The sequence below is a fragment of the Gossypium hirsutum genome, chromosome A06 (genome assembly GCF_007990345.1).
Source record: "Gossypium hirsutum isolate 1008001.06 chromosome A06, Gossypium_hirsutum_v2.1, whole genome shotgun sequence".
Classification (NCBI taxonomy): domain Eukaryota; kingdom Viridiplantae; phylum Streptophyta; class Magnoliopsida; order Malvales; family Malvaceae; genus Gossypium; species Gossypium hirsutum.
In genome coordinates, this window is record NC_053429.1 from 74,921,420 (window position 1) to 74,928,977 (window position 7,558).

Below are 7,558 nucleotides of genomic sequence, written 5' to 3' on the forward strand. Positions count from 1 at the left end.
TAACACCCCTGTCCCGTATCCGATCGCCGGATTAGGATTAAGAGATATCTCCGATCTAAACATTTGATTTTCACATTCACAGAGTCATTAAAACAATCCACAAACCATCTATAGTCTATTCGGACATTCCAAAATAAAGCTCATATTCATATGGCTACATATTTACATAAACAAAACATCGATCCCAACGGTCTACCCTATACATGCCACATCGACGCCAAAACATATTAGTACCAAAATATCGATAGTGTGATGAGCTGCTGACGATCCCCGAGTCAGTGGCCAATATCGACAATCTATAAAACAAAGAAACAAAGAACAGAGCAAGCTTTTAAGGCTTAGTAAGTTTTAAGCATTTCAAACAATTAAAACGTGTCATTTAAAATGAACTTTAAATATCATGAAACTCATATTCTAATTACCATCACTCGACCGAACATACACAAGTATACCACATACAAAGGCTATTGGCCAAATATATATATATACAAAGAAATTTTCAGCACATGCTTCACTTTACTTTATGGCTCATACAACTAATTTAATTCACATATGTTTCATATAATGACAGACATTGACCTAATAGGTCATTCTCTTATTCGTAGATATAATAATCATCCACACAATTATATCGTTATTTAATTCTAATAACTCACCTTGAAATCAATTAACATATAAGTACATAATACGTACTTGGTCATTATCATGTATCATACATAATCAATGATAGATTGCTTTGAACATTCGAATTTGTAATCTCACTCAAATCACCGGCGTTAAGCCTGCTAGGTTTAAAAAAAACCCGAATCCAATCACTAGCACAAAGCCTGCGGGACTTTAAGCCCGGATATAGTACCAGCACTAAGCCTGTGGGATTTAACCCGGATATATATATTATATTACCAGTACGAAGCCTGCGGGATTTAACCCGGATATATTCCAGCATATAGCCTGCGGACCTCAAGTCCGGACATAATGTATCACTGAGTATCGTGCATATTTATTTGCAAAAGAATTCAATTCACATAACACCTCACAATCATAGTTCATTTACTCATTCGAATAATGGTATAACATGGACACCAATCATATAATTTTTTTTTTATATATACTGCTCAGTAACATACATAAGAATATATGTTCATCTAACCTTCCAAACTTAACTTTCTAATATCTATTCGGCTTTAAGCCTTAAGCATGATTTATTCGTCATATATCTATATTCAAATGAATCAATTAATAGTAGTACACTTATCATTCATATATCAAGACATTATCAATTATGTACTAAATGTGATTATTCGAACTTACCTCGGTATATTCGAAGGGTTGTGGATTGGCTACTCTATTGCTTTCTCTTTTCCCTTATCCAACTTTGATCCTCCTTGCTCTTGAGCTTAATAAATGTAAATATATTTGTTTAATATCTTAACCAATATTGTTTACTTATTATTCACATTTGGCAATCACATAACAAATTCAATATGTATTATCATTTATAAATATGCCATGATTCAAATTTCATACTTATTTATAACCGAAAATGGCAAGAACTTATCAAGCCATGAAAGTCACTTATAACTCAAACTTAAAATGATCATATGACCCTAATAACCGATTATTCAACTTATACCAATTTCGCATACACAAGCAAAACTCACATAGCTTATCTTGTTTTCTTATACACTAGTTTAACGACTACAATTATTACCAAATAAATCACACACATATATATATATAACACTACTCATTTCACATATGCAACAACTATCAAAATTCTCACTCCTTAGCTAATGCCGAATGCTTATAAAAGCCTTAGGTCATCTTTACGCATTTATTAACTTTCCGATTCGACTTAATACAAAAATTAATGTCACTTAAACAGCCAACACCAAAACATTTGTTCAAAAAAGACTTAGCCGAACACCTCACTTAGTTAAAAGATTCGCACAAAATACTAATAGCCAACTCAATTTCATCCTTAATATCTCTTATAACGACTTTATAAAAATTCAATAAGAAATACATTAATTTCCATAACCAAATTTGCATTTCACCATAATAGCCACTTGCCATAAAACAATTAAGTCATAATCATTCAATTTTATCTAGCTTCGACTTAATTTATAATTATCTAAATAATTTAAAACATTTAACAACAACTCTTCTTTAATTAAGCACATATACGGCAAGGACAATGGTAATTTAGCAAACCTTAATTAAACATTTAGTCGTTTAAAACACATTTTAAGCATCCCTTTCATTCCATCAATTCAAAGCACACACATTACTCAATATAACCAAGTTCATATTCGGTCATAGCACACAACATGATAGTCGATTCTTCCCACTTAACGTCTAATGTACACATAGGCTCATTGGTTAGGCTCAAACACCTATCTACCATTATTCATCCAAAATAACATGAAACAACAACCATAACCTTTATTAACTACCATGGCCGAAAGCTCTAATCATTCCCAAGAATATAAAAATTTAACATGGGTTAAATAAAGAACTTGGTAACTGACTCAAAATCAACTAAAATTTCAAGAATTAACATAAACTTCTTACCTTAATGTAAGCCTAAGATGGCCGAATGGTATTTCTCCCCTATTCTTCTATACATTCGGCTTAGAAGAAACAAAGATGAACACCTTGTTTTCTTCACCCATTTTCTACTTTTAATTATTATTATTCTATAATATAAAGCCATTTAATTAAATTATACTAATAGAAAATTCATATATTATATTTTTAACTAACAACATGGGCGGCCACTATCTAAAATGGGTAAATTGACATGCAAGACCATTCTTTTCAATACATGCATTAATAGACCATTATAAAATTAACCTATCACATTTCAAAAGTGTTTCACATAAGTCCTATTTAATAACTTTCACATACAAATGACCAAATCAAAGCATGAAACTTTTACATATGCATGTACACATATAATAAGCATAGAATATAACAATTAATTATTTTTGTGATTCGGTTTTGTGATCCCGAAACCACTTTTCGACTAGGGTCAAATTAGGGCTGTCACAACTCTCCCCCACATAAGGAATTTTCGTCCCCGAAAATCTTACCAGTGAATAAGTTAGGATATCGATCTTTCATAGAGTTTCCAGGTTCCCAAGTAGCTTCTTCAACCCTATGTTTAAGCCACAGTACCTTCACTAATGAGATTTTCTTATTCCGTAGTTCTTTTACTTCACGTGCCAAAATTCGAACTGGTTCTTCTTCATAACTCAAATCAGATCGAATCTCCACCTCTGATGGACTAATTACATGTGATGGATCGGATCTGTAACGTCGAAGCATCGAAACATGAAATACGTTGTGAATCTTTTCAAGTTCAGGGGGTAAAATCAATCTATATGCAACCGGCCTAATTCGTTCGGATATTTCATACGGCCTGATGAACCTCGGACTCAATTTGCCCTTACGGCCAAATCTAAGAACCTTTTTCCACGGTGAAACTTTAAGAAACACTTTGTCTCTAACCTGGTATTCAATGTCGTTTTGTTTTAAATCCGCATACGACTTCTGACGATCTGAAGCTGCTTTCAGACTTTCACGGATCACTTTTACTTTCTGCTCAGTATCTTTAATCAAATCAACCCCATAGATTTTACTTTCACTAAGCTCAGTCCAAAGCAACTGTAACACCCCGTACCCGATACCGTTGCCGAAGTCGGACACGAGGGGTTCACAGACTAAATTCGCTTACTATCGCAGTCCATTTTAAAATTTTCCAGGCAGTTGGCTAACTGTGATACTGTCACCTTAAAAATCATATCTTGAGTTTCACAACTCGAAAATCAGTTTCGTAATTTTTCCCTGAAACTAGACTCATATGCCCATCTACATATTTTTTTCTAGAATTTTTGGTCAGGCCAATTAGTACAGTTTATTAGTCAAAGTCTCCCATGTTACAGGGATCGACTACACTGACCTTTGCGCATTACGACTTGGATATCTCCCTGCACAGAGCTTCAATACTGATGCTGTTTGTTTCTATAGAAACTAGACTCAGAGAGGAATCTATACATGTATGGCATGACTCCTAATTATCTCTGGTTAATTTATAATGAATTTCCAAAGTCGGAACAGGGAATCCAGAAACCATTCTGGCCCTGTCTCACGAGAACCTGAATATCTCTTAACATACTGTCCATATGATCGTTTTGTTACTTTCCTATGAAAATAGATTCATCAAGGTTCGTTTACATAATTTATTCATTATTTAATTCCAATCCTACTATTTTTAGTGATTTTCCAAATCTACATCACTGCTGCTGCCAGCATCTGCCTTTAAGGTAGACTTTACCTATTTCATAGTTTCCATGATTCAACTAGCCCTTTTAGCATAAATAGCACAAATTATGATAGTGATTAACCATTCCATACCAAATGATTATAACACTATGCTCAAACATATATAAGCCATTTTCGCATGGCTATATACATTAACCAAAATATTCTTCCGCCACGAGTCTATTTTATACATGCCATAAGATAATCCAAAACATAGCAGTACCAAACAGTGGATAGTGATAGTGTGACTAGTTGCTGACGATCCCCGAGCCTGTAGCTTCGCAATGAGATCTATAAAACAGAGGAAACAGAGTAAACGGAGTAAGCATTACAATGCTTAGTAAGTTTTAAGCAGTGTCAACAGATAACAATCAAATTATAACATAGTTGTTCGTATTTTTATTTCACTCTTCCTTCGGGCATACCATCCCTTTACCGAATATGCACATCTCATCATATACAATAGGCAGATAAACTTTCACATAAAAGTGATGTGACAGCCCAAAATTGACCCTAGTCGGGAAGTGGTTTCGGGACCGCTAAACCGAGTCACAATAATAATTAGATGTTATATCCTATGTTTATTTCATGTGAAAGTGCATGTGTGAAAATTTCATGCTTTGATTTTGCCAATTGTGAGTGAAATTTTGAAATGTGACTCATGTGAAAATTTTTGCAAATGCTATAGGCTAATTTGTAGTGGCCAAATAACTTATAGTATGAAATAGGTGGATTTGCATGTCAAATTTCCCACCTTAAAACAAGGTGGCCGGCCATGATGGGCATGATGAGCAATTGTGCAATTTTTTTTTATGGAAATTATGGCATAAGTATGGCACAAATAAAATATGTTAATTTGTGTCATAAAATGTTGGGATAAAACAAATAAAATAAGGGGCATGGGCATAAAATAATGAAAAGGAGTATGGTGAATACAAAAAAAAAAATGTGTGTGTAGTTGTTTGTCCCCCCCCATTGCCGTGAGCTAAAGAAAAGAAAGGAGAGAATTTTTGTTCATCCTTTTCTCATCTTCATACTTGCCGAAACTAGAAAGAAAAACAAAGAAAAAAATTTCTCATCCTTTGGTTCATCCTTGGCCAATAATTTTAAGGAGGAAGGAAGAAGAAAGGTGAAGAGGTTCGGCCATGCATGTAGCTAGGCTAAGGTATGTTTGATGATGTTCCATGAGATGCATGCATGTTTTAGTTGTTAGCTTGAGTTCTACCTAGCCCATAGTCTAAATCTTGCTATGTGATGGAAATGACACTTGACCATGGATGCATCATTCTTGGTTGATGTTTGATGTGGTGGTGATGAGACATGAGGATGAGTTAAGATTCGACCTAGGTAGAGGTTGTGTTAATGCCATTGCATGCTAAATATGAAGCTTGTTAATGATGCATGTGATGATGACTTGATGATTCTTGAACCTCCTTTTTAGCATTTTTGAGTGAACACATATGTGCATTGGTTGCTAAATGAAGAAGAATCGGCTAGCAAGTTGTGTGCTAAGGCCGAATGTAACTTTTACATGTTAATGAGCAATGCATGTGTTAAATCGATGGGAAGGGAGAGGATGCTTTACTAGTGTGTATATGTGTGTATTAAGTGTTGAAATCGGCCCCAAAAATAGACATGCATATTCGGCCAAGGAGGAAAAAAATTAGCTAATATGTTGTGTTGATGCATGATTTCACATGTATGTGACTTTAATGTCTAATGTATAAATATGGGCTAAGTGCCTTGTGTTCATCTTTTCGATGCCTAAATGATGAAATCAATTTATTTGTTTAATTAAGCTCAAGAGCAAAGGGGAAATAGATCCGATAAAGGGAAGGAAAAAGTGGTCGAATAGTTAGCGGAATCGTTCGACGACACCCGAGGTAAGTTCTTGAGTAAGAGAGCTTAAATTACGATGTGATTAAATCATGTTTTAAGCAAATGAAAATCATGCCCTATGTGTGGCTATTGAGCCGAATGTGCAAGGATGATATGTGCCTTGTGTTTGAGTTTTGCAAATGAAAATGAAATACGAATGTGCCATGAATTATTGTTAGATGTGCATGATTAATTGAATGCTGTCCGGGCTAAGTCCCGAAGGCTTTGTGCTAAGTGACTATATCCGGACTAAGATCCGAGGCATTTGTGCGAGTTATTAATTCCGGGTTAAGTCCCGAAGGCCTTTGTGTGAGATACTAATTCCGGGTTAAGTCCCGAAGGCATTCGTGCGAGTTTTAAAATCCGGGTTAAGTCCCGAAGGCATTGTATGAGTTACTATAACCGGGCTATGTCCCGAAGGCACTTGAACGAGGAGCTATATCCGGTTAAATTCCGAAGGTACGTGTTTGGAAATGAATGAGCTTGCTGTAAAATTCCAGCTAATACTCGAAAAACATCCCAATATTGGGATATGTTACGTATGTGTTGAATTTAATCGAGCCCTTACAAATAAATATTCGCTCAGTTGATTAACGAGCTACCGGCCTTCGGCTAAGTTGGTCTTTTGTGTATGTACATAAGGGTTAACGTTGTGAAGTAAGTTTGATATCGGAAAATTGTGTATTATGAAATATTCCGTTTAGCTAAATGTGTGCTATTCTTTCGTTATGCTGGAATTCCTTGCTCAAAACTTACTAAGCATAAATTGCTTACTTCGTTCCATTGCTCCTCTGTTTTATAGATTTTTGGTTCTCCAACTATCGGACTCAGGATCTTGAAGTCGAAGTCGCCCACACTATCAAAGGCTCTTTTGGGTACTCTTTTGGTTGAACTTTGATATGGCATGTATAGGACGACCCATTGTTGTTTTTCGAGTACTTTATGTGATGTATAAGTTTTGGATAGCCATGCGAAAATGGCTTATATGTGTTTGAGTATAATGTTATAATCATTTGGTGTGGATATGCTTGACAAGGATTGGCCACGGGGATGGTTAATCACTTTCATAAATTGTGCCATTTATGCAAAAAGGGCTAGTTGAATCATGGAAACCATGAAATAGGTAAAGCCCACCTTAAAGGCAGATGCTGACAGCAGCAGTGACGTAGATTTGGAAAATCACTAAAAATAGTAGGAATGGAATTAAATAGTGAATAAATTATGTAAACAAACCTTGAAGAATCTACTTTCATAGGAAAGTAACGAAACAAACATATGGACAGTATGTTAAGAGATATTCAGGTTCTCGTGAGACAGGGCCAGAACGGGTTTTGGATTCCTTGTTCCGACTTTG